At 40.9% G+C, this 26,570-nt stretch overlaps 1 long non-coding RNA gene and 2 pseudogenes across 2 annotated transcripts; 1 reads left to right on the top strand and 2 right to left on the bottom strand.

Annotated features, from left to right (window-relative positions):
* The first annotated feature begins 4,144 nt into the window (after positions 1-4,144).
* Positions 4,145-21,688, top strand: LOC133724838 (cysteine-rich receptor-like protein kinase 10; annotated as a pseudogene).
* Positions 8,654-17,958, bottom strand: LOC133724324 (uncharacterized). 2 transcript variants are annotated; one of them, XR_009853610.1, is made up of 3 exons: positions 17,738-17,958; positions 17,500-17,657; positions 8,654-8,860 (listed from the first exon to the last, which is right to left on the bottom strand). It is a non-coding gene; the product is annotated as an uncharacterized LOC133724324 (long non-coding RNA). The 2 variants fall into 2 exon arrangements; XR_009853611.1 differs by lacking the exon at positions 8,654-8,860 and adding an exon at positions 9,909-9,968.
* Positions 21,689-22,968: 1,280 nt separating the features above from the next.
* LOC133724322 (uncharacterized) lies at positions 22,969-26,544 on the bottom strand (annotated as a pseudogene).
* Between the last annotated feature and the right edge of the window lie 26 nt (positions 26,545-26,570).

The following is a 26,570-nucleotide window of genomic DNA, read 5'->3' as shown; positions in this document are numbered from 1 at the left end:
ACAGAAAATTAAAAGCAAAGAAAGAAAGAAGCTAGCATCACCATGTTTGGCTAACCTCTAGGAGACCACGGGGGAGGCTATCTATGCTTCATTCCAAGCTCCGATGTATCAAAATTTGTAGGGTAAAAATCCCTCCTGTGAGAGCTTGTAGGAAAAGAACAAAGATACTTCTCCTTGAAGAATTTGGAGGAATTTGGCTCGAGAGAGGGGTAATCTTGCCCCCCAAGTATCTTTGTTGGTTGACGAGGCATGATCTTCAATTGCAATTTGGGAGATGACGGTGTCCCAAGATCGGCTTTGTCGCCAACTGTCGCCAACTTCTCTTGATCAAAGGGATGATCATGGGTCATATCTTGCCCCCCATGCATCTGATCAGTAGCCACATATTTGGCTTGATCAGTGGAGACATCAGATATTTGTTCAGAGACAATTTTCTTGTCTGAAGAACAATCTTGTTGATGACGTTCTCCATAAGTAGCCTCTATGTAAGGCTGTGATTCACCAGTGAGGCCATTAGGTTGATTGCCACCTATAGGCAAATCAGCCTCATAAATGACCTCTTCTCGAGCGTTCTGCTCAATTTCTAGGTCCCAATCGCGAAACTTCTGCTTTGTTTTTGCGATCAAAATGGCCATGTCCCTGGCTTGCTTTTCTTTATTCCTCTCGATGTTGGCCATGATGATCGCGAGCTGTTCATCAATGCTTGCCCCCTCTGGGATGGGAATAGGCATAAACTCATCATTAATGGCAGTATCGCCAGTGGTGGCAACATTGACAATCTATTTACTTTAGGAATTTCTTTTGGTAAAGATTTTCCCCTAGCATCCCAATGATGGTGAACATAAAAAGACTCTGGTGTTGTCCCACTTGTCCCACTGGTCGTGCCAAAATGTTTGGCTCCAATTTTGCTGCAGCTGGTCAACAGTCTCTTTTCTTGCGCGGGCGGGCCAGCACCGTCGGGTGCGGTCGTCGGGGGTGTCCCTTGACCTGACTTCTTTTCAAGCGATTGTGGACGAGGAGAGCACCAACCTCGTCGTGGGATTCTTTGTGCCTCGTGGTGAGGACTTTGCTGAAATTTCTTCTTGTTAACACAATCGATACTCAATATTGTAGATCGAGCAGAGCGACATCACCGGGAACTGTTGAGATCTTGCTAAAGCGTGACTTTAGCTTGGCTGGGTTGCTAGGGCGTTACCCTTGCTTGGCTGGTTCTGTAACCGTTGTGGTCGCGGCACTACCGTCGGCTCCCGAGGAGACTAGGACCGAAGCACGTTGACAGAGGGTTTGGTGGCACTGAAAGTCGGCTTCTGAGAAGACTAGGACTAGGAGTGTGATCACCGGTAAGAGAAAGAGAAGGAGAGGAGTTGCTCTTAGAGAGGTTTGCTCTAGAGAGAACTTAGATCATGTTAGAGATGTTGTTGTTGAATGTGAATGGGTGAATTGTGTTTCAATGTAACCTCTATTTATAGGCTACCATGCCAACTACTTTGGCATTAAACAAATGAAAGTGGAGCACTAATTGGAGATAAGGGAGGTGGAGGTGTAGGTGGAGCACTAATAGGAATGATGAATTTGGGAGATAAGGGAGGTGGAGATGGAGGTGGAGCACTAATAGGAATGATGAATTTGGGAGATAAGGAAGCACTTTCGGCTCCTTTATTCCTTCATGTATATCTCCATCAGAAATTCAGATTCTGGCCATGATGTCTTCATAAAAAATGTTCCACTATGAATCTAGATCATGCTGACCAAATTTCAGAGCTTTCTTCCATGTGGTTGGGCCGGAAATGCTGCTGGACCTCTTACAGGTCCAGTTTTCCAGTTTTGCTTCTGCAGAGAATTGGACGGATTGTTTGAAGGCCTTCAACTCAAAACTAGCTCTGGGACTCTTCATAAGAAATGATCCTTGGGCTGTCTAGAATGGATCTGCAGAGTTTCAGCTCATTTAGAGTTTATTTGGTCAGGCGGCCGCTCCTTCTGTTTAGCTCGGTTTCTCCTAGCCGAAGTAGGAAAATGTGCTAAAGTTACCTTTTCATGCTTCCATGCTTCCATAGTAGGCTTTATTTAGCCTCTAAATATATATTTCGAGCTTGTCGACAAAATATAGCTTGAGCCACTGACATTGGCTCAATTTCTCCAACACATGCCTTGTCAGGCCAAAATGTTCATTTTGGGTCCAAACAAACCGCACTCGGAAAAATCTCTAAATAAGAAAATCAATAAATCAATAAATATTCTCGGGTCAATGATGAATAAGCAGGAAGTTCAATAATGAACTAATATTTTATTTTGCAAAATATCATGGAAAATACTTCATTGAAAAACAACATAGATCATAATTTTGAATCCGAGCATAACAAAATCAATATCCGAATTTTCATGAAAATCATCATTGAAAGTAATTCCACGAGATAAATCGAAATCAAAATCCGAAAACAATCATATGCTCGAAAAGTAATATGATAATTAAATAAAGCACTAGGTCAAGAATTAAATACATACATCATTCTTTAAGAAATAAAAGTCTACTCTATCTTGCCGTCGGTCAGAATCCTCCTCAAATGGGGCCTCCTCTCGTCCTGTACAAACAATAATCGTTCGTGAATAATCACAGGACGGAAAATAATTTTCTGATAATTGAAACCAAATTTCTAATTGTCTCTTTAATCTCAACTTCTTAAATCATCCCCGATAACAATCCAAACTTCATAAATAAACTCTACAACATTTATAAGATTTTATGGGCTAAAAATCAGAATCGGAAGGCAGCCCTACGCGCCTCCGCGCGTCACCAACAGTGGCGGCGCGTGGGTTTCACGCGCCACCGGCCACCACCTCCAATGGCCACCAAATTTTGGCAGCAACAACTACTCATCAAGCCCAACACTTATCTCAACTACAACAAATTCCAATATTACCTTGAAGTGCTCGAAATCGGCCGGTGAAATTTTTCCAGAAAATTCAAAACCCTAGATTCGGGTTTTTAATTGATTCTCCCTCTACACTGCAAATTGATGCGTGAAACTTGAGAGGAATGACAAAGGGCCCAAGGCGCTCCTAATGGACTTGGTTTGGTGGCCGGATATAGCCGGAATTGGAAGAATCGCCGGAAAACCTCCAACTGCTACCGTGAGGGTTTTTGCTTCGATTTGGGGTTTTCCGGCCAAATCGCCGTAACCCACGATCCCTAGTGTGTAGAGGAGGAAGAGGCGCTCCAATATTGGCCGGTTGCACACCAGTTGGTGGCCGGACGGTGGTGAATCGAACGGAAAAAGAAGAAACCGGCGGAAACGAGGGAGAGAGAAATCGGGGGAGAGGAGAGAGAAAATTTACTGTGGGTTTCCAGAAATGGAAACCTACAGTGGTAACTTTCCATATATATACCCAATTTACCATGAACAGTAACGTCCTTATTCCACTCATAACTTTGGCATACGAACTCCGAATTTTACGTACCACATATGCACGCGCTTGGTTTAACGTCCTCTACAACTTTCTTGAAGAACATTTTCTCAAATTTTGATCCAAACAAAAAGTCAACTTTTAGGGTCACTAAAAGTATCGAAACAAAGTAAAAAGTGACAGTAGTTGTCGTTTACCGTCCAGATGACTAGTAAACGGGTAAATTAAGATACGGGACGTTACACACACAGAGAGAGAGAGAGAGAGAGAGAGAGAGAGAGAGAGAGAGAGAGAGAGAGAGAGAGAGAGAGAGAGAGAGAGAGAGAGCACGGGCAAACTGGCTTGCACATGCTAAAACTCATAGTCATAGTGAAAAAGCTTGAAATTGAAGTAACAATGGTGAACGAAACCCTAAGCTAGAGGTAGAAGACGAAGAAAAACAGAGAGAATAAGAAGAGAAACAGCTGGTATGGAGTTTGTACAATTTTGCAACTAACTACACTAAGCTTGATTAAGGAATAACCACTAAGCTTGATTAACCCTTCTATACTAATCGTGTTGTAACTAATTATTCTACTCTTTCATCCAGGTTCCGGTTTAGACATGTGGAGCTCATTTTGTGGTCTAGCATTGTCCATGTGAGTATTTGCTGAGCTCTCTTCCATTTTGTCTTGACTTTGACCTTGATTCATATTCAGAGCTTCATAGTTCTCCTTCATCATTTTAACAGTACAATCCCACCATGACAATGGTTTCCTCAACAACTGTATTCTTCTGTTCTCACATTCTGTTACTTGCGGTCACTCAATCCCTTCCTCAACCATCGTTTTCAGACTATTCATGTTCCAATGGAAAAGGTAACTACACCGCTAATAGTACCTACCAAACAAATCTAGACACCCTTCTCTCCACATTTGTCTCCACCAACGGCAATGGCTATGGCTTTTACAATTCCTCCTATGCCAAAAACTCATCCAACCAAGTTTATGCAACCGGACTTTGTAGAGGAGATTTCCTGGAGGATGCTTGTCGTAGCTGCCTCAATGACTCGAGCCACAAGCTCACAGAGCTTTGTCCTAACCAAAAAGAAGCTCTCGTCTTTTATGACACTAGCATGTTACGCTACTCAAACTGATCCCTCTATGGCCTCATGGAGGATTCCCCTCCTTTCTATCTCGTGAGTCCAAGAAACGTAGCATCATTGGAAGTGGAAGGGTTCTTTGAAGAGCTATGGAAGCTAATCCAAAGATTGAGTAGTGAAGCTGCAGCAGGTGGTTCACTTCGTAAGTTCACAGTAAATAGCACAACTACTTCAGATTTCAAGACAATATATGCACAAACGCAGTGCACGCCAGATTTGTCCGAGCAAGATTGCACTGATTGCTTGGTTGGTGCTTATGGAGGCATCACAACTTATAGTTACGGGAAGGATGGGGCCAGAATTCTTAAACCAAGTTGTAACATTAGGTATGAGATTGCTAGCTTCCTCGACCCTGCAAATGTTGCACCACTTCCATCATCGCCACCAATATATCCACCTTTACCATCAATCAATACCATAAATTCGGAAGGTACATAAGTATATATGCTGCATTTATGTGTGTGTGTGTGTGTGTGTGTGTGTTTTACGATCTTTCCAAATTTGTTGTTCGTCTTTCGTTCTTTTTTTGCTAGAGTGATGTTTAAGGCATCTAAAAAATAAACAATTATGTCACCGAGTACTGGGTGCAGAAGGTGATTAGCTTCATAGTATGAAGCTAAATGGCTAGATCCATCTATGTTATGTGATTTTAATATATAGTACCTGGCTACCTGCATAACTTTTCGGTTCTGAAACTTTAGTGGATGATAACCAGTAACAAGTTATTATTTAATTTGATAGTCATGGTAATATATTTGTGTATATAACTGGCAGGATGCTTAACTACAAAAGAATAAGAATTCTAATTTTTGCAGAATCGAAGAAGAGTAATAATTCGCGGACTGTAATCCTCGTGGTTGTGCCAGTCACTGTGTCTCTGGTATAATTGTATGCATCTGCATTTATTTAAGAGAGAGGAAGACAGAGAAAAAACTTGATCAAAGTAAGCTTCCAGGTACTGGTCAAACAAAATGAACTCCTTGACATTTTTATTCTAGCTACTTGATTTGAGGAAGGCCTATTACTGCATGTACTAAGCACTTGGATTTAATTATGTTACAACTCTTTTGGAAACTGATCAAACTTGTTGTATTGCTCCTTAGGCACCGAAGGTGCAGATGAAAGTAGAAGTGCAAAATCCTTGCAATTTGACTTTGGCACCATCAGAGTTGCTACAGATGATTTTTCTGAAGCAAATAAACTCGGACAGGGTGGTTTTGGTTCTGTATACAGGGTACGGATACATCATCATATTTAAATGATCATTCATATCAATTATGTGCCAACTTTTTTTTTTTTTTTTTTTAACCAAAGAAAAGAATATTTCATTTAAAAGAGGATTACCCCAATGGTTTACAGTCATTCTTAAGTAGCTCCAAAATGAGGTATGGAGGCTGGGTTAACCAAACATAAGCATTACAATCTTCATAGGCCGAGTTAGCTAAACGATGAGCGACTCGATTACATTCTCTTGGTGTGTGCTGCAGCATGATAGTAGTCCTCTGATGGAGTTCTTGACGGATATCATCAATTAAGCCATCTTCATGCACATACGTAGATTGCATCAGTAATATTCGAGAGAACCTCCAGGCTGTCTGTTTCGATCACTACAGTGCTAATTTGTAATGTTGCTGCCAAGTTTAAACCTTCTTGTATAGCTCTCAACTCCACCTGTCTGGCAGAGGCCACATCCGGTATAGGCTTCGTAAAGGCAGCTCGAAACTGACCTGTATCATCTCTTAAGACACCTCCCACACCCCCTAGAGTTGTGTTTGGAATGAAACTCCCATCCACATTGAGCTTCCAAACTCCAGCTTCCGCCGGTTTCCAGGCTTTTCTCGGTTTTAAGTGGGAAGACTTATCCACTTGTTGTGCCCTGTTAAAGTCCTCCAACCACGCTAACAAGCTAAGGACCAGCCCATCAGCTGGCTGCTTTGTATTGCCCCACAACACATTGTTCCTATTTTCCACAAGGCCCATAGAAGCATCAAGAGCTTCGCAAACAATTCCTGCTTTAGCCGCAATGCATCGAGCATCCAATCCTTGAACTCCATCTGAGGCCTGAGATTACTGCCAAAGTTAAAAGGAGGTGCTTTGAGTACAGCAGCTGCAGTAGGGCACCTACAAAAGATGTGGGACGTGTCCTCATAAGGATAAGAACACAATAGGCAGGGAAGATCCCCCTCATATCCCTTAGTAGTAAGTTGAGCCCTTGTAGGAAGCAAATTTGAGCATGCTCTCCACACACAGATCTGGACTTTCCTCGGTACTTTGGCCGTCCAAAGTTTTCTCCACAGCTCCTGAAATGGATCCCCATAAGAGGTAGAGACAAGCACATTCTCTAGTACCTTAGTCCTGGCAATCCAGTAAGCCGTTTTAACAGAATAAAAGCCTTTTTTCTCCGGCCTCCAGCAAAGTTTGTCACACCTATTTCGACGACTATGTGGAATACATAGTACCTTTTGAGCTATGTCGGGTGGGAAGATTGTGTGAACCGCTGCTGGAATCCATTGCCTTGTGTGTGAGTCAATTAAGTCCGAGACATTCTCAAAGACACAATCATGAGGTTTGTGGATCAAATATTGCGGGCAATGTGGTAACCACCTATCATTCCAAATATTGACTTGAGTCCCATCTCCAATACACCAGTGTACCCAAGCTTTGAGGACCGATCTCCCACTTAGGATGCTTCTCCAAGAGAATGATGGAGAGTCACCCAATTCAGCCTCCTAGAAGGAGCAATTGGGAAAATATTTGGCCTTGTACAATCGTGCAATCAACGAATGAGGATTGGACAGTAACCTCCATCCTTGTTTCCCAAGCACTGCTAAGTTATAAGCGTAAATGTTTTTAAAACCCATTCCACCTTCTAATTTGGTGAGACAAAACTTTTCCCAACTCCTCCAATGAATCTTTTTCTTGCCATCCGTGTCTCCCCAAAAGAAAGAGGCACATAGCTGATGAATGTCGTCACACAAGGTTTTTGGTAGCAAATAGCAGTTCATTGCATACAATGGCATGGTCTGAGCCACTGCTTTGATGAGAATTTCTTTTCCTGCCGAACTTAGGATCTTTGCCTTCCAGTTGATCAAGTTTTTGGTTAATCTTTCTTTGATGTATGCAACAATGGCCGATTTAGATCTTCCCACCCTCATAGGTAATCCCAGATACTTGTCATGTTCCTTGACACATTTCACCCCCAATATAGTTGCCAGTTGATGTTGCTTATCCTCCTGAACATTATTACTGAAGACAACACTGCTCTTCTGGAAATTCACTTTTTGTCCAGAGACCTTCTCATAAGTATCAAGAATCAATCTGTACTGCATACATTCTGCATCACTGGCAGAACCAAAGAGAATACTGTCATCTGCAAAGAAAAGATGATGCAAGGTAGGGGCTTGAGGACACATAGTGAGTCCTTGAATAGTATTCTGTTGTACAGCCTGTGAAATTAAGGCTGACAATCCCTCACTACAAAGAATGAATAGATAAGGTGATAATGGATCACCCTGTCTGATGCCTCGTGTGGGACTAATTATAGCAGAAGGCTCGCCCTGGAGTAGAATAGAATAGGTCACAGAGGATATGCATTGCATGATAACTTGTATCCACTGAGATGCAAACCCCAATTTTGTTAGGATGGCACGAATAAACGACCATTCAAGTCTATCATACGCCTTGGAAATATCTAGCTTGAGAGAGAAGAAACCCGCCTCTTGATTCCGTAATTTATGCATGAAGTGTGCTGCCTCATTTGCCACTAATGTGTTGTCTGAGATTAACCTGCCCAGAACATATGCACTTTGTAATGGGGACACGATTTCAGGAAGCCAAGTTTTCAGTCTATTTGCCAACACTTTCGAGCCAATTCTGCAAATGACATTACAAAGGGCAATAGGTCGAAAGTGGACATCCTCCTTGGGACCTTTTATTTTCGGTATCAAGCAGAGATACGTATAATTCGATTCCGACCACATTTCACCATAAGTAAGCAAGTGACTGTCACGCCCCGAATTTAGAATAAAGAAATTCAAATCCGAAACGCGAAGACTTAACCAAATGCCCAAAATACTTAGAAACTTTTTCAAATAAACCTGAGCAACAACAAACGTCAATAAAGACTCGATCACTTAAGTCGAATATCACATCAACAAGTGTGTACAAAACTCGAGAGAACTGATATACAAATGTACACGCTCTCTAGGAGCATACCAAAAACAGCAGTACGCTAACAAAAATAGGTTATGAACCTAACACTGCTGCACTCCTTGCCTCGATCTCAACCCTGGTGGTCCTGACCTGCAGGAATAACCGCTACACCATGGAATAGTGAACCGGGATTGCAAACAACAACTCGGTAAGCTTTTGAAGCTCGTTTGAGTAATCTCAATTAAAATGACTCACGTCACGCATGCTTATAATTTCTCAGCTCGTGAGATAAATTAAACCAACAATATTTAACTCCACAAAACACAACCAAACATACAATCACACTTGGTAAAAATTAGTAATCCCTGCGTAGAAATTTAGTTCAGGAGATCACCTGGAAATCGACAATAGAAATTAAAAAGGAAAATAAATAAATCAATCAAACAACTCACGCTAAAACCAAGAATTCACCCTTCAACTCCGAATACACAATCTCACAAAATAACTCGTTTCAAAACTCGACATCGTTACCTCAATCGTAGCCCGTCACCGCCTAGGGTTATGGCATCTGATACACTCGCCTCAATCGTAGCCCGTCACCCGCCTAGGGTTATGGCATCCGATACACTCGCCTCAATCGTAGCCCGTCACCCGCCTTGGGTTATGGCATCCGACATACTCGCCTCAATCCCGTCACCACCTAGGGTTATAGCATCCGATACCCTTATCTCGATCACCAATGTGATAAAAGGTCCTTAGACCGAACATTTGAAAGTCCACTTGACTCAAATCCTTTCCTCAAGCAAAACACACTTTTACACAAAAATCAACACATCATGATAATTGTATGCTTGTAAGAGAAATGCTCGAAATAACAATTCAATCAACTCTCAATCATTACTTCACCAATGTCACACCATCCAATATATATATTCCACGTAAATATATATATACGTAGTCATTCACGCAGGAATGACCACTAATACCAACTATAGTTTATACGTATTAAAACCAAGAAATTCATTTTATACTTAAATTCATTTTTTTACCTATGAGCCGTAGCCCTATGAACCGTAGTCGATCGAGTTCATATTATTTCAAACAAATCTTTATTTTCGAAAACGATTTACAATTACCAATCAATTCCGACAATTAAATAACTCGGTTCGTAAATGAACCACGTGAGATTTACTCACCTCAAAATTCCCACTGCGTCTTCTTAACAGCTCAAAACACGATTCACAATTGTCCGCCAACTCAAACCATCAATCACCTAACGAAATACGATATTTAACTTAGCGCACAATTCATAAAACGCACTTATACAAAGATCTAGCGGTCGGATCTTCACCCGTGACCACACAAAGTCATCGGGACAGTCCTACGATCATTATATCAAAACTACAAGTCGATCGGATAGCCAAATCCTCACAGATTGAACATCGATCGAATCGAAAACCCTAGCATGCATCAACTTTCTACAAAATGACCTTATAATAAATCAAAATGACTGTATCGATGCGTAGATACATAAACTAAAAACAGTACCCAAAAATATGGTCTGACGCGCCGCCATGCGCCGTCAGTAGTGGGCGGTCAACGCCGGTAACCACCTCCGATGGCAAAGTGACCAACAAAAAACTTTTTCATATTGAAGAGCTGAGCAACCTTCATACCTGGAGCTAAGTGAGAATCGGTCTAGATCGTCCTAAATCAAGCTTGGTAGTTGAATTAATCTCGGCCCTCTAATCAGATTCCAGATTCGTTGTGGACCGTCGAAAGCTTCAAACCTTGATCTTTCACTCCACACTCAAAATCGTGATGCAAGGCCCACATGGGGATGACCAGGAGGAAGGGAAGATCCCAAAACCGTGAAGAAATACGCCGGAGCACGCAAAACCGATCGGGTCCCGATCTCGCGTCTGGGAGCTTCAATCTCCATCTGGGGACTGCGGCAAGTGCAACGGACACCGGGGGTCGGCGGCGGAAGGGAAGGCGCGTCGGTCAGGGCCGGGTCCTCGGTCGTCAGCCGCCGGGAAGGCTGGTTTCCAGCCGGGTAGGGTCGAGCGCAACCCGTCGGGTCTGAGGTGAGAGAACGGAGAGAAATCTGGGGAGGAACATGAGAAAAAGGGAACTTTTGGGATTTAATGAAAAATCCGGAATTTTCTCCTATTTATAGAAATTTCCCCATATTTCAATTGCTCATAACTTTCTCATACGAACTCCGATTTCCGCATTCCACATGTCCACGAACTCGTATCGACACGCTCTATGACTTTCGTGAAGGAAGTTTTCAGAGAAAACCAACGTATAAAAAGTCAATCTTTGCGTCCCCCCTAAAGTCATACTTTCCGAATAAAAATTCGTCCGAAACACTTCCGCTCCACCCTCAAACCACGAACTCGTACACACGAACACTTTATTAATCCCAGGAAATATTTAGAAATTAATAACAAATTTCTGGGGTCTTACAGTGTCTCACTGCCAAACATAAATCATGGTTAACAATATCCCAATATTTCTGGTAGAAAAAAGGTGACATACCATCCGGTCCAGGGCTCTTCAACGGGTGCATCTGGAATGGGGCTGTTTTGATCTCCTCATTAGTGTATGAAGCTAATAACAAAGCATTATTCATTTCATCTGAAACCTTGCAGGGCACAGCAGCTATCACAGTTTCAAGTGCCTCCAAATTGACCTGTTCAGCTGAAAAAATTCCTTGAAAGTACGACGATAAAAGTCATTTAATTTCCTGCGGCTCCACCTGCCAAACATTGTTCTCATCAAGCAAACCCTGTATCATATTCCTACTCCTTCGATTACTTGCTTTCCGGTGAAAATAGGCAGTGTTCCTATCACCCTCTTTTAACCATAACGCCCGGGACCTTTACTTCCAGTATTTCTCCTGATTGGACAGTAACTGGCTATATTGAACGTGCAACCTTCATTGCTCTTCGTACCCCTGAATTGAGTGAGGCTGCTGTTTGTACCCACATTTGCATGTCCACTTGGACATAGCTAATGTGCATGGTTATTGAATGACTTCTAATTACAATAGGCCGCTCAACAAGTAGTTGGGCCGATAGCCAGAAATGTTGGCCAATGAATAATTGGACAATTCATTTTGGTCCAAGACAAGTCACATACAAACTAAGGCCAATGGGAAGTTTCGAAAGTTAGGCCATTGGTTATCGGTCGGCCCGTAGTCGTCAATTTAAAAAGAGACTTATTGTCTAAAAGCCCATCGGCCATTTGTTCAAATCATATGAATCGATTTCCAACTTGAACTCAGCAACTGGGATGATAATAGCCGGTTGACAGAGAAGGCCGATAAGTGATAGAGACGAAATCTGATCAAGTTAGTAGTTCAATCAAATTGAACGTTAGCCGATGAAGAGAGTTCAATCCAAGATAGTCTACTTCAAGATTAATTACAGCCGTTGATGACAAGCATCAAAGCCGATCAGGATAGAATCCAGCGTCAAGTCAGCCGATGATAAGTGATGGAGCCAAAGCAAGATAGAGTCACTGGGCCAAGAGGAGGCCGAATTCCACTCTACTTCAAAGAGCCAAGAGATCAGTTCAAGTCACAGAGCAGCCAATATAAATAGAAGCATCGACAGAAGACAATACACACAACTCCAGAAACTCAAGCCATCAAGCTTTTCTCTTTCGTTTTACCTTTTGCTTAGGTAGAATTTCTGTTTGTCTATTAGTTAGTTTGCTCTGCTAGTTACAATTTCAGTTGCTTTACTTTCCTTGTAGCCTAGTATCGATTTTGAATTGTTCTCTTTGTTTTCTTTCAAACAATAGTTAATAATTTTCAGCCGTTCCAGATTTTAGTTTCGTTGTTATTATATTTTATTTGCTCCTTATTGTCTTTATGCTTTATTTGTTTGATCATGTTATTTACTGTTCGTAGTCGCATAGTAGCTATCAATCTTGAAGATTTCATTCGTTACGAGTTCACTTTTACTGTTACTTGTTATTACTTGGATCCAATTGACTTAAGCCTTGTGACCAGACAATTTGTATTCACTCTCACAACCACACCCAATTCACCCGACCTTCAGCCATCAAGTCCTTGATCCAAAGGCAGCGAACCATCGGCCGAGAATCAGTTCGTTCCTCGGCCAACAATTGCTTGATAAGTCAAAGCACGCGCACTTCATCTACTACATCTACAATTGCACACTTGGCCTTCTGGCCGTGTGCTGGCACGCCCCGCACTACTCACCAAGAAGGACATTTGTTCTTTGATCTCTCGGCTATCTTGGCCGAGGTGATTTTTAGAGGCAACATCTTTTGGCACGCCCAGTGGGACTACGAGATTACTAATTGCTTAGTAAGGTTGAATGCTAGGGAAGGAGGTTAGTCAACAAAAACAAGACAACTCGTACAGTGTAAACAGGGGAAAGAAGTGTCTTCGGTGTGGAGAGTCTGGACATAATTCAACTTTTTGTCCATCACGGCCGAAGCTCGATCTTACTCCAATCAGAATGTCACTTGAGTCAAGTGGGAATGGGACTTCAGATTCTTCATCGGCAGAGCAATCAGCCGATGAACGTAGAGCTCAAGAAGCAGCAAAGACTGCAGCAGCCGAACTAGCCGCAAGACAGGAGGCTACACAAGCAGCGGCAGCCGACGCTGCTGCAAGGCAAGAAGACATGAGACGAGCGGCCGCTGAAGTAGCCTTGGCCAGGCAATCTACTGAAAGTTCGTCTAGAGGCTCACCACTTAATGCTTTTCAGAATGCCTCGAATAGTGCAACCACTCCCGGTGCTATCATATATGCCGCACTAGATGGTAGAGTTAGAGATACTGTGGAAGCTGATTATTTAGAACCGACCGACGTGTCAGCCGAGTATATGTATAAAACATTGAATGAGGTTTTTCAATTGCAGGCCAATGAACTCGCTGCCGAGGAGAAATCAACAATAGAACGTTGGTAGATCAGTTAGCTATTGTTTTGGGAGAGAATACTAACCGATCAATCGGAGGATTGCAAATGTCTCTTGAGCAGCTGAACCAAACAATGGCGGCTATGGTGAATGGTCAAAACACTTTGCAAACCTTGTTGATACAAAATCAACAAGGCCAACTCAACCAAGCACTTCAGCCTTCATGGCAGCAAGCTCATGCTTATGTTCCACAGCCACAGGCTCAGTTTCCTATTGGTGGACAGCCATTCCAAGCTCAACCCCAATTTGGAATGGCCAATAATTATGTGCAACAGCCGATAAATAACAACAACAGTTTAGGAGGACAAAATCCACCTAGGAATGGGTTGACAGTCGAAGAAATTAGGAGAATCTGTGAAGAAACTGTAGGGCCGGCTCCTAGGAGAACGGCCAGGCCGAGATACACCAAACCATATCCGGAAAGGGGGGAAAACAGAGATTATCCGAGGGGATTCAAATTTCCTGACTTTCCTCTCTTCAGTGGAGATGATTACCAATCAACTATAGCACATATTTCTCGGTTCACAGCACGGTGTGCCGAACACTCTAGAGATGACGACTTGAAGCTAAAGTGGTTTGAAAACTCATTGACCGGCCCTGCACATGCGTGGTTCGTTAACTTGGCACCTAATTCTATTCAAAACTGGGCCGACATGGAAAGAGCTTTCCATGAGCAATTCTATCGAGCTAAACCGGAAGTCACAATTGCCGATTTGGCAAAGATGTATCAGGAAGCACATGAATCAGCCCAAGATTTCTTAGACAGATTTAAAGCCGCAAGAAACAAGTGCAGAGTTAATTTGGGAGAGCTAGAGTTTGTCCGGATAGCTCAACAAGGTCTAAATTACGAGTTGCGCAAGAAGTATGAAGGAGTTGATATTAGGGATATCTTTGAATTAACCACTAGCGTGGCTAGATATGAGGCAATCATCAGAGAGGAGACTCAAGCTAGATCAGCCTCAAAGGGAACTTATTATAAGAATCCTACTGTTCATGCGATGGAGGCCAATTTCGAAGGTTTGAAGGTCGAGGAAGAAGATTCGGCCGATATCAATGCTGCCGAATTGTTTATAAACAAGCCAATGGTTTGTAAAGCCCTTGCAAAGCCAACAAACCCAATCAAAGATAAACCTCAGCCGATAACCTACCATACCAAAGATGGCACACCTTTAAGATTGACACCTACCCGCACTTACACTTTTGATAGCACAAAGGCTGACATAATTTTTGATCAACTTCTTGCTGAGAAAGTAATTAAATTGCCAAACGGCCATGTTATACCTAAGGCCGATAAATTTAGAAATAAGTCTTATTGTAAATTTCACAATTCATGGAAACATTCTACTAACAATTGTGTGGTTTACAGTGATGCTTTGCAGGATCTCATCGAAAAAGGAAAACTGAAGTTTCCAGAGACGAGCAAACCAGCTCAGCTTGTCGATACCGACCCTTTTCCAGTCAACATGGTGTACGTCAACTTCCCAAGAGGTCACAGGAGGAACTGGCCTAATATGAACTTGTCTGATCCTAGGGCCCGTAGGAGGTATATGTTTCGTGACCAGAGGAGGGAGCCAGTTTATGACAGTCAGGATGAGGATGCATATGATATGACAATGCCACCGGCTTTGAAGGCCTCATCGTCATCTACTTCAAAAGCACCGCTGGCCAGTGCTGTGATTCTGTGCAGCCGTTGCAACTGTGAGGTAACCCTCAGTAATCTTCTGCAAATCAAGAACCAAGAGTTAGCTACTGATCAACAGGTAAAGCCAGAGTTAAAAGCTCCTACTAATTGTGAAGAAAGTAAGAAAAGAGACACAGGAAAGAAACATGCTGGCAATGAATTGGAGACTCCCGAGGCCAATTCGGCCGAGGATGAAGTACTTAAGCTTTTTGGCCCTCACAGTCCCAAGGGATTTTATCAGGGACAACAAACTTCCCAAAGTGTTTTTAAGAGGATAAAGGAATCTGAAAACGCCGAAAGCGGACGACTTTCGGTGAGGAGGAGGTTGACTTTTGAGGATGATGATCTAGAGGGAAATTTTGCTGACGGTTTCAATTGCCGACGACGATCAGGTTTTGACCAAGATGATCGATTTTATGACCAAGATTACTTTGCTAGAAATAGAGGTCGTAGACCTTATCGGACATATCGGCCACCAGTAACTCATGACAATAGGTGGTATGGCCGAGCGGCCAGAGATCAACCATTTTCCCCTTTGACAAAAAATCAAAAGAGACGCATGCAAAGGGAAGTGGCGGCCGCAAGGCAGCAAGGGTCTGACGGGCAGGAAATCAAACGCTCAACTGAAGCCGATAACAGAGAAGCTCCCATAATAAGAGAGGACTTTCATAAGGATTCAAGAGAAACTATGGAACTTGAGACCATCGGTGACCAGTTTGAGAATGTTCTTAGCTTCCCAAAGCTACCTCATTTGCGGTTTACTGAAGGAGGGGTTAAGATCTTCAAACATCTCAACCCTCCATTTAAGTTGGCTGAATTAGACACAATGAGAAAATTCCATCAGAAACATTCAGCCCTTGCAGTCTATGGGCTTCCGAGGAGCCAAGATTATATTCTCAATACAATAATAGCAAATTCTGATGCAGATCATGCTCTGATTCGGCAGGGTTTCCATAGCCGATTCATTACTCCTGGTTTGAAAGCCTTGTATCAAGCACATCGCAAAGGAATCCAAAAGAAGGATATCGTCGCTCAAATTCCAGTTTTAGAAGCCGACTTTCATTTCCTTAGATGTTTTCATAGAAGTCACTCGGCTGAGGAAACCTATGGCATAACGCCAGAAAAGGTCTAGCTCGTAAGAGAATTAGATGATTATTTAGAAAAGAAAGACTTCGCAGCTGAAGAGCAAGCGAAGGCCGATGCCAAAGCTAAGGATATTGAACAACAGAAAGAAATACAGAAGGCGGCTAGGGATAAGACGCCAAATGGGAAAATCCCCACCATAAGAGTATTGAGAGGACAGGATCCGCCGTTCTCAAATCAAGATCTGGGGATGATGAAGAAATATCATAGGATGTATTCAGCATTGGCCACTTATGGCCTAACTGAGGAGGAAAGCGCGATGATGAAGATGTTTAAGAAACCCCAAGTTTCTTAAGCAATATGAACGGCACAAAAACCATAAGGTGATGCCGACTTGAATGAAGAAAATACACATGGTCATGATTTGCCAAAGTTGAGATCTGCACGCAATTGCACATGGGAATACAATGCCAAGAAAAAAAAAAATTATGTTTGACTAATTGCATTAAAGCAAGTTTGGGAAAAGCTAGTCCAAGATTTCACTACCAGAAGAAACAAAAACGTCATTAAACATAACCCCATCTATTCAAGATAACTATGAAGTTATATTTGACTAAATTCTTTGACTATGGGTCTTTGAAGGCTAAGTCAAAGTTATCTTTGATTAATGGTAGAATCTAGGAACATGAGCAAAGAGCAAAGCGTGCAAGTTCATAATTAACTTCAAAGCTGCAGTTGTTTGCAGAGTGGCATTAAACAAAGTCTGAGAGCTTGACAGAAAGCGCACTTCATGTAATTACATATTGGACATCATATCGTTGCAGTACCTATCACTGAATATTGAACCGAGATACTTATGAGCATAACAAGCTGGTAAGGATCAACGAGAGCTTAATTGCAATCATGAATTCATTTATTTAGTTCATGGGATGTACTGTAGATTTTCTGGGAAATTAGAAGCTCAAGTGCAGAAAGCCAAAATTACATAATTAACTTTGAGAATTATGACTTCATGATTCGCCGCATCCTACCAATTTTCAGTCATGCACTTGCGAAGCAACGAAATACAAATATCATACCTGCAGTTTGTTGAGCCGCGCACAATGAGAAATTAAGGGTTACCCAGCCTCCAAACAGTTCTAATAAAACGGGATTTGCTCGAAATCAAGAGATACCCAGCTATGATTTCAGCTCTGGAATCATGGGAGAGGTGATTACACAAAGCCAAATTCGAAATCTGCAGAGGAGATATTCATCAGATTTGGCAAATCTGGGTTTTCTGGTTTTCAATGTCAAGTGAAAAATTCCAGATCGTACCTTTCGTGTGATGATGATAGCCGATTTCGTCACCTACTCCTTCCATACCCAATTCATTTGGTGAAGATTTGACAGATTTGAAGATGGGATCTGTGAGGCCGCCCGTAACACAGCTTTGTGTTTCTGTCAAAATGAAGAAGAAGAAGAATATGTGGTTGTGAGGAACAGAGAAGAGGAGGAGATAAAATGATTAAAGAAAGCATTGAAAGAAAATGAAATGGGTCGACCCGTAGCAAAATGGGTGTACAGCCAACCCGTACAAAAAAAGGAAATAGATAATTGGCTGACCAACTTTCATTTTAAGTTGGCTGTCACTTTCTTTTGTGTTGGCTGTAACTTTCATTTTGAGTTGGCTGCCAACTTTCATTTTGGGTTGGCTCCCTTTCATTTTGAGTTGGCTGACTCGAATTTCCTCATGCATTTGGCCAACTTAAAAATTTGAACTCCCTTGTTGGCTTACTCCTCCTTACTTTGGTCAACTTGAAAATTTTTGGCCAACTTCAACCTTTTCATGAGTTGGCTTATCCATAAAAAAATAGCTTTGTTGGCTTCCTTGAGATTTTTCATGTGTTGGCTCCCACTAGCCACTCATTTAATGGCCAACTTAAGGTTTTTTCATGTGTTGGCCAACATGAGTTACAAATTGGCTTTCCTGTGGCTGTGATATGTTTTGTTTGTTGGCTGATACTTAGCATTTTTCACTCGTTGGCTTCCAAGAGCCACTCTCACTTGTAGGCCAACTCCAATTCTATCAATCAGCTAAACTCTAGTAAGCTAATTGTTAGCTGATTTGCCTACTCGCTCTTCTGTTGGCCGATTTGAAAATTAATAGTCATTGGCTTCCTTGTATCTATCGAATTGTTGGCCACCAAAAGCTATATTTCCGTGTTGTACTACTTAACTTGGTTTCGGCTTACTCTTGAACAACTCACTTGTCTACTCGAATGTCATTTGATCAAGTTGTCCAATTACTTCTGTACTCGAGCGTGAATATAGTTGCCGACTTCTCAACTTGGATTTCGGCAATATTTACTTACTTACTCATTAAATTTGGTTCGCCAATTTAGTCGATTTCCGGAAATCTCGTTCGACCAAGACAATCATGGAGGTAGTAAGGGACATAAACTCATGAGTTTTCAGAAGTCGACTAGGGGGCCAAGTTGACTCAAATTTCTCAACCCACATTTGCATGTCCACTCGGACATAGCTAATGTGCATGGTTATTGAATGACTTCTAATTACAATAGGCCGCTCAACAAGTAGTTGGGCCGATAGCCAGAAATGTTGGCCAATGAATAATTGGACAATTCATTTTGGTCCAAGACAAGTCACATACAAACTAAGGCCAATGGGAAGTTTCGAAAGTTAGGCCATTGGTTATCGGCCGGCCCGTAGTCGTCAATTTAAAAAGAGACTTATTGTCTAAAAGCCCATCGGCCATTTGTTCAAATCATATGAATCGATTTCCAAATTGGTCTCAGCAACTGGGATGATAATAGCTGGTTAACAGAGAAGGCCGATAAGTGATAGAGACGAAATCTGATCAAGTTAGTAGTTCAATCAAATTGAAGTTCGTTAGCCGATGAAGAGAGTTCAATCCAAGATAGTCTACTTCAAGATTAATTACAGTCGTTGATAACAAGCATCAAAGCCGATCAGGATAGAATCCAGCGTCAAGTCAGCCGATGATAAGTGATGGAGCCAAAGCAAGATAGAGTCACTGGGCCAAGAGGAGGCCGAATTCCACTCTACTTCAAAGAGCCAAGAGATCAGTTCAAGTCACAGAGCAGCCAATATAAATAGAAGCATCGACAGAAGACAATACACACAACTCCAGAAACTCAAGCCATCAAGCTTTTCTCTTTCGTTTTACCTTTTGCTTAGGTAGAATTTCCGTTTGTCTATTAGTTAGTTTGCTCTGCTAGTTACAATTTCAGTTGCTTTACTTTCCTTGTAGCCTAGTATCGATTTTGAATTGTTCTCTTTGTTTTCTTTCAAACAATAGTTAATAATTTTCAGCCGTTCCAGATTTTAGTTTCGTTGTTATTATATTTTATTTGCTCCTTATTGTCTTTATGCTTTATTTGTTTGATCATGTTATTTACTGTTCGTAGTCGCATAGTAGCTATCAATCTTGAAGATTTCATTCGTTACGAGTTCACTTTTACTGTTACTTGTTATTACTTGGATCCAATTGACTTAAGCCTTGTGACCAGACAATTTGTATTCACTCACACTCTCACAACCACACCCAATTCACCCGACCTTCAGCCATCAAGTCCTTGATCCAAAGGCAGCGAACCATCGGCCGAGAATCAGTTCCTTCCTCGGCCAACAATTGCTTGATAAGTCAGAGCACACGCACTTCATCTACTACATCTACAATTGCACACTTGGCCTTCTGGCCGTGTGCTGGCACGCCCCGCAGCAATCTACTCACCAAGAAGGACATTTGTTCCTTGATCTCTTGGCTATCTTGGCCGAGGAGATTTTTAGAGGCAACAGCTGCCTCATGAAGTCCTTTAGCTTTTCCTGGATCACTCTCATCTCATTTTGTTGCCTGTTGAACTCAGTTCGATGCCATGCACTCAGTTTAAGCCCTAGCTCACTTGTCTTGCTTCCAATTTGTTGTAGACCATTACTCGTCGTAGGCATGGCCCAACCTTGCTTTATAATGTTTAAACAATCTTCCTTGCCAAACCACTCTTCTTCAAACCGGAAAGGTCGATTAAAATTTCTTTGAACTTGTGGTTCAGTGTGAGCCTCAATTAGCAATGGACAATGATCTGACTCTGAGGGACTTAGGGTGATCACCCTACTGTAGGGGAAGCATTGCCGCCAGTGGACACATTGAAACCCCCTATCTAGGCGCTCCTTTGTGTATCTATTTGACCATGTAAAACGACTTCCCACGAACCCCATATCGCTCAAACCACACCGGGTCATTGTTCTTCTAAATTTGGTCATCGATGCAAGAGCCCTAGGAGGCCCCCCTGATTTGTCATTTCGCACTAATACCTCATTGAAATCTCCTGCCATCAACCAGGGCAGCAGGCAGGCCTGCGCTGCTAGGGTTTCAATCAACTGCCAAGTTCGATCCCGTCCACCCCGTGTAGCTACTCCATAGATGCCAGTAAAACGCCATAGATGAGATCCCGGGTGTCCAACCTCAACATCTATGTGATTTGGGGAATGACTTCGCACATCTACGTGAGTCTCATCTGTCCATAGAATGGCTAGGCCCTGCGAGTTCTCCTCATGTGGGACACAGAAGTAGTCCTTGAAGCCCAGACGACGTGTGATTGAATCAATTGTAGTCTTCTGTGCGAGGGTCTCTGATAGAAAAATCAACGTAGGTTTCTTAGCGAGCACAATATCAACCAAGGCACTCTGAGTTTCAGCATTATCTATGCCTCTGCAATTCCATAGCAAGATGTTACCCTGTAACATCACTGAAATTTGGTTACCGTCCCGGTGCGGCGGTTTTGATGGCAACGCACAGGTAGAGCCTTAGGGTTCTATATAATTTCTTTCGTATTACAGAAGAATTCTAAAGAGATGAAACCTATAATATCGTAGATAGTCATACTATTAGTTGTCATACACGGATTATTATGTGCCAACTTAACTATAAGTTAACTATCCTATATTTTCCTTGAATGTAACTCCTATTTTGTACAAAAACTTTCTCAGGGTAAGCTTCCCAATGGAGAAGAGATAGCAGTGAAAAGGCTCTCTATGGATTCTGGACAAGGAGATTTAGAATTCAAAAATGATGTCTTACTAGTGGCTAGGCTTCAACACAAAAATTTAGTTAGACTTCTCGGTTTCTGCTTGGAAGGAAATGAAAGGCTTCTTGTCTATGAGTACCTCCCTAACTCAAGTCTTGATCACATCATATTTGGTATGACCGACTTCTGCATTTTCTTCAACTTCAAAAATCTACTATAGAATTTTCATTGTGTGACACATGTAACAAACACTATAACAGATCAAATCTGTTGAAGAATATTCGATTTATGTGTGTCTTACCAAATTAGGATTACTTTCTATTGTTGTAATATGAGAAAATGTTCTAGATTTCTAGTTCTAATTAGAATAGGATTCCTTGTACTCAAAGATTATGTACTTGTATCCTCTATAAATATAGGCTCCTATTATCAATGAAAGTTACAACAATTTCTCTCTACAATCTTCTCTCAAATCTCTTACTCTAAAACACGTTATCAGCACGAGCCCTAACCTTAGATCAGAAGCCAAAAACTCTTTTCTTCTCTCCTCTTGTCGTGAAACCCTAGAACCGTACCCTAGGATCACCCTATGCGCGCCACCATCTCTACGCACGGTTTTGGGAAGAAAACCAGAAGACTACAAGGAAAAGAAGAACAAGAAAATCGAGCATCAAGAAAGCACCAAGTAAGTTTTAAATTAATGTTCCTGCTTTCTGTCTTTAATATTCTTTCTTTTTCTTCGGGGACTTGCAATGAACTAATCAAACTATCAGGACGACAAACTTTTGAATAACACAATGACTTGAGAAGATCTGAAATTATAATGTTGACACAACTTGTAAAGCTCACAAAAGTTGCAGGTTAAATTTCCACATGAAGGACCTTTCCAACCTAATTACAGTCCTCTGCAAGTGTTAATATTAGTATTACTAGAACATTGCTATTCCAGACTGCTAATAATTTAGTCCAACATAGAAAATCTGAAACAATTGATCAGTGTAACAAGTACGAAACTTTCTTTAGAGACATCCCAAACATAGTTAAAACAAACCTCTTCAAAAGTTCGTTTGAGCAAAGACTAGAAGAAACTTATTCTAGACTTTACTTAATATTGTGCAAACAAGTGAAAAATCATTTGGCCACTATGCCAAGTATCAAACTCTCATTAAATGTTCCTTCAATTCAGTCGCACTGAGACTTGTGTTAGTACCTTATACCTAAATGGAAATTTACATCGACAATAACTGATGCTTGCAGATAAAATTGCCTAAGGTGGATGAGTATATCTACTAAATTTGAATGCATACGTCATGTGCAGAATTGTGCGGTTATACCACTCAATGACAGATTTCACTCTTTCTTTCTTCCCCACCACACAACAAAATAGGAGGAAGAAGAAGAAGAAGAAAAAAGTACTTGTTAAACACTATAAGACAGAAAAAGGAGACTATGGGACAAGGATGCATACTTGTTAGTTGCCGGAGCATTCCAGGAAGTGAACTATCCCATGATGAACAATACCAGCCCATGCATGAAGCCGGTGGATGGGTCATCAGGCAACCCCAACAGCAAAAGAGTTGCAAAAGGAATGGTTGATCCTGCACTTATCTGTGAAAGAACTATCCTCCTAGCATTGGGAAACGGTTTTGCAAGGACATCCCCCATTTTTCCTCCAAAGAGACTTCCAAGTGAGGCGCCAATTATAAATATGGTCCAAAGAACTGTCGTTTCTTTGTGGGAGAAGCCAATAAGCTCCAACCACAAAGGAGCAAATGACAAACCTGACCAGGGGAATGATCCAAAGACACCCTGAGCAATGAGTATTTGAAAAGTTGGGATTTTGATAACCGACTTGGATTCTTTAATCAGGTCCTTCACTTCTTCTGAAAAAGTATGTGGCATTTCATCTTTAGCTCTATCATTGTTCTGTACATAGTGTGGATCATTAGCAAAGAGGCGAACCAATATACCGACTATGACACTTATGTGCCCAACTAAATGGAATTCAATTCTCCAACCATCTATACCCATTACTGAAGTGGAGGCTATTAGTACAAAAAAAAGACCACCTATTATGGAGCCTAGATTTCATGTTAGTTGTAACCATCCAAATGTTGTACCATGGTTATTATCATCTGTTGAGTCAGCAACAAGTGACTGCATGGCAGGAATGACTATGGCAAGTCCAACACCATTTAAACCTCTTGAAATAGCTACCTAATAACCAAATCAGACAACGAAATGTTGAATTATAATCTGGAATCAAGTAAATGAAACAGGTTCTTATGTCAGAATGGTAGAGTTTAAAATACGAAACAACCAATGTCATGTACTGTGTGTCTGTGTACATGAAGAATTTTTCATCTGCATTTTTTAGTTTTTTTTTTTTTTTTTGAAAAGATCTGCATTTTTCAGTTGCACCTTAAAATTTATACAATTCTTTAGGGAACCAAATTTGCTCACCACCTTTGGTTAGGTGGTGATACCACCACTCCATAAACATTTCCACGTGTCGCATAATCTAACTATGGTTAAGTTTTTAGAATTACTGTTAATAAATTAATAATAGGGAGAATATCATAAATGATCACTCAATTTTTACCTGTTCGATACTTTGGTCACTCACTTTTTTTTTTGAAAGGGTCACTCACTTTTTAAATATATCACTTTGGTCACTCAACTTTAAGTTCTTTAACTATGTTGATCACTTTAGTCACTTCATTAATTTTTTTCATTGAAAAAAAAATTATTTGCCACAATATCAAGGATATTTTCGACCAACCAATTGTGAAAAATTAATAAATCTGAATTGGAATGAATGAGAGAAGTGATTAAAGTGAGACAAAATGCCTCTTTGGTGACTAAAGTGATTGACAGAGTAATAACTGAGTGACTAAAGTGATATATTTGAAAGTTGAGTGAACAAAGTGTCGAATAAGTCATAGTTGAGTGACCATTTGTAAAATTCTCCTTTAATAATATTAATGGTTAATGAAGAGAGAGAAATAAAAAAGAAACAATACTCTCTCTCTTTCCCTTCAAAGTTCAAACCTTCCCCTTCAAACCCATGCAATAGCAAAAATAGCACCACAACTTTGAATTGATGTTAACAAAGAGAGAGAAATACGAAATACTCTCTCTTTCAGACCAGAAAACCCAGGTTTGGAATTTGATTTGAGTTCTGCAAACTTTTTCATTATCAATTTCTCCAAGTGACATAACAAGTCTTAATACTATAATACCCAACCTTTTCCAACAAAATTTTCACCTGTTAGTCTTTTCATATAAAAAAAATAAAAAAATAAAATTTTCACCTCGAAAACCCAAACTGAAATTGGTTGCCCACAATTCATAGAGCTTCAATTTCTCAAATTGCTTTGAACTTCATGGAAAATTAAGCCCAAAAGTAAAAATAAGTTAGAAGAAAATCGATGGTAGGATGGTCTACAATTGAGTTTGCTGGGATTATTTGGTGAGTTGCCTCGTGCTGGACTAGTGTGTTGGGAGGAAGATGGAAAGTGCTGGACGAGATCTGGGTTTGTTGGTGTGTTTCTGAGAATTGGGAGGGAAGATCTAATATGCACTCACAAACCCATCACTGCTCTCCTTCGTTTTCGCATCGCTTTCTATTAGTTTATGTGGCAGACAAAAGCCAAAGAAGAGTTTATGTCCATTTGAGTTTTCTAGGTATGTAGGATTTTGCTGGGTTCTGAAGTTGAAACAAATCATGGTAGGTTTTGCAGCTTTGCTGGGCTAGTGTCGATGAAGAAGATGAGAGAATTAATATCTTTTATTTAATTACTATCTTCTTTATTAGTTGATTTAGTGAATAATTAAAGTATTAAACAAGAATTTTATTATTATTATTTTTTTTCTGATAATTAAGTTAACCATGGTTAGTTATGAGTATGATTTATCAGACATGGTAGTTTCTTATTGGGTGGTGGTATCACCATCTAAGGAGTAGTGGTTAGCAAATTTGAATCCGTTCTTTAGGGCTTCTTTACTTCTAACTAGTTTAAGGTTTATGACCTCCGCTCAAGAGCTACAAGCTTTGTGTTAACCAATGCAAACATTCCCAAAAGGGGCATCATCATAACTCATACTTAAATATTTTTAACTCAAACACAAAATATGTGCTTCATGTAACTGGTATCCCAAATATACAGCATGAGCTTTTTTCAGTAATGAAGGAGCCCAAGTACATTATGCTAAGAAGGAAAAAAACAGAAAATTTGCTAGGTTTGAATTGGCTATTGATACGCTTGATTCTTTAGGACAATTTCACTATGTCACTCCAGCGAGATCTTCAATATGAAAAATGAAATGAAAATAGGCGAAATGGAAACTAAATTTATGCCAACTTCAACTATTCTTTTTAATTAAAAAAAAAAAAAAAGAAGCAACTAATTCACCTAAAAAAACTATAACATTTCCTTTAGTATCCATGATCCATCATCATTCTTCCTAGATCAAGCAAAGCTAGACCCATCTTCAAGATTAGTACTCTAATCCACTTTGCTTGTCAATATGGGAAAATCAACACTACATTGACAAAACTGACTAATCTATCTTATCAACCACAAGACTAAACTGTTCAAGAATATCAAAATCACCCAATAAAACACAAACAGCCACACTCGCCTAATCAACCAACCCAATGACTTCGATCTATGATTACAAGTACCCAATACACACTATAACAAAACCAATCTGAGACAAAAGAGAGAGATAGAGACCTGAAGGAAAGTAGAGAAGAAGCCAACAAGATAAGTGGCGGAAGCCCAAAGAAAAGCACCAAGAGCAATGACATGGGCTCGGTTGTGACGCATAGCAAGATAAGCAGCAAGTGGGTAGCAGGAGGATTAGACAATGGATCTGAACAGAGTCAGAGAGCCCAACCCAGTTGGATCTGTGTGAAAAGAGGCTCCTACTTCTTTGTAGACTCCTGGCAAAAGGGACTCATCAGCTCGCTGCATAATACTGGCTAGATTGACCAGCACCAGAGTCACATTCTCTGGTTTCATTTTCATGGCTATCTCTGTTTGCACTGAAAACAGAGGACTCTACCAAAGCCTAAAATAGAGGAAGACAAATCAGAG

This window comes from Rosa rugosa, chromosome 1 (assembly GCF_958449725.1).
Source record: "Rosa rugosa chromosome 1, drRosRugo1.1, whole genome shotgun sequence".
NCBI lineage: Eukaryota > Viridiplantae > Streptophyta > Magnoliopsida > Rosales > Rosaceae > Rosa > Rosa rugosa.
This window is presented reverse-complemented; position numbering and strand designations above follow the sequence as displayed.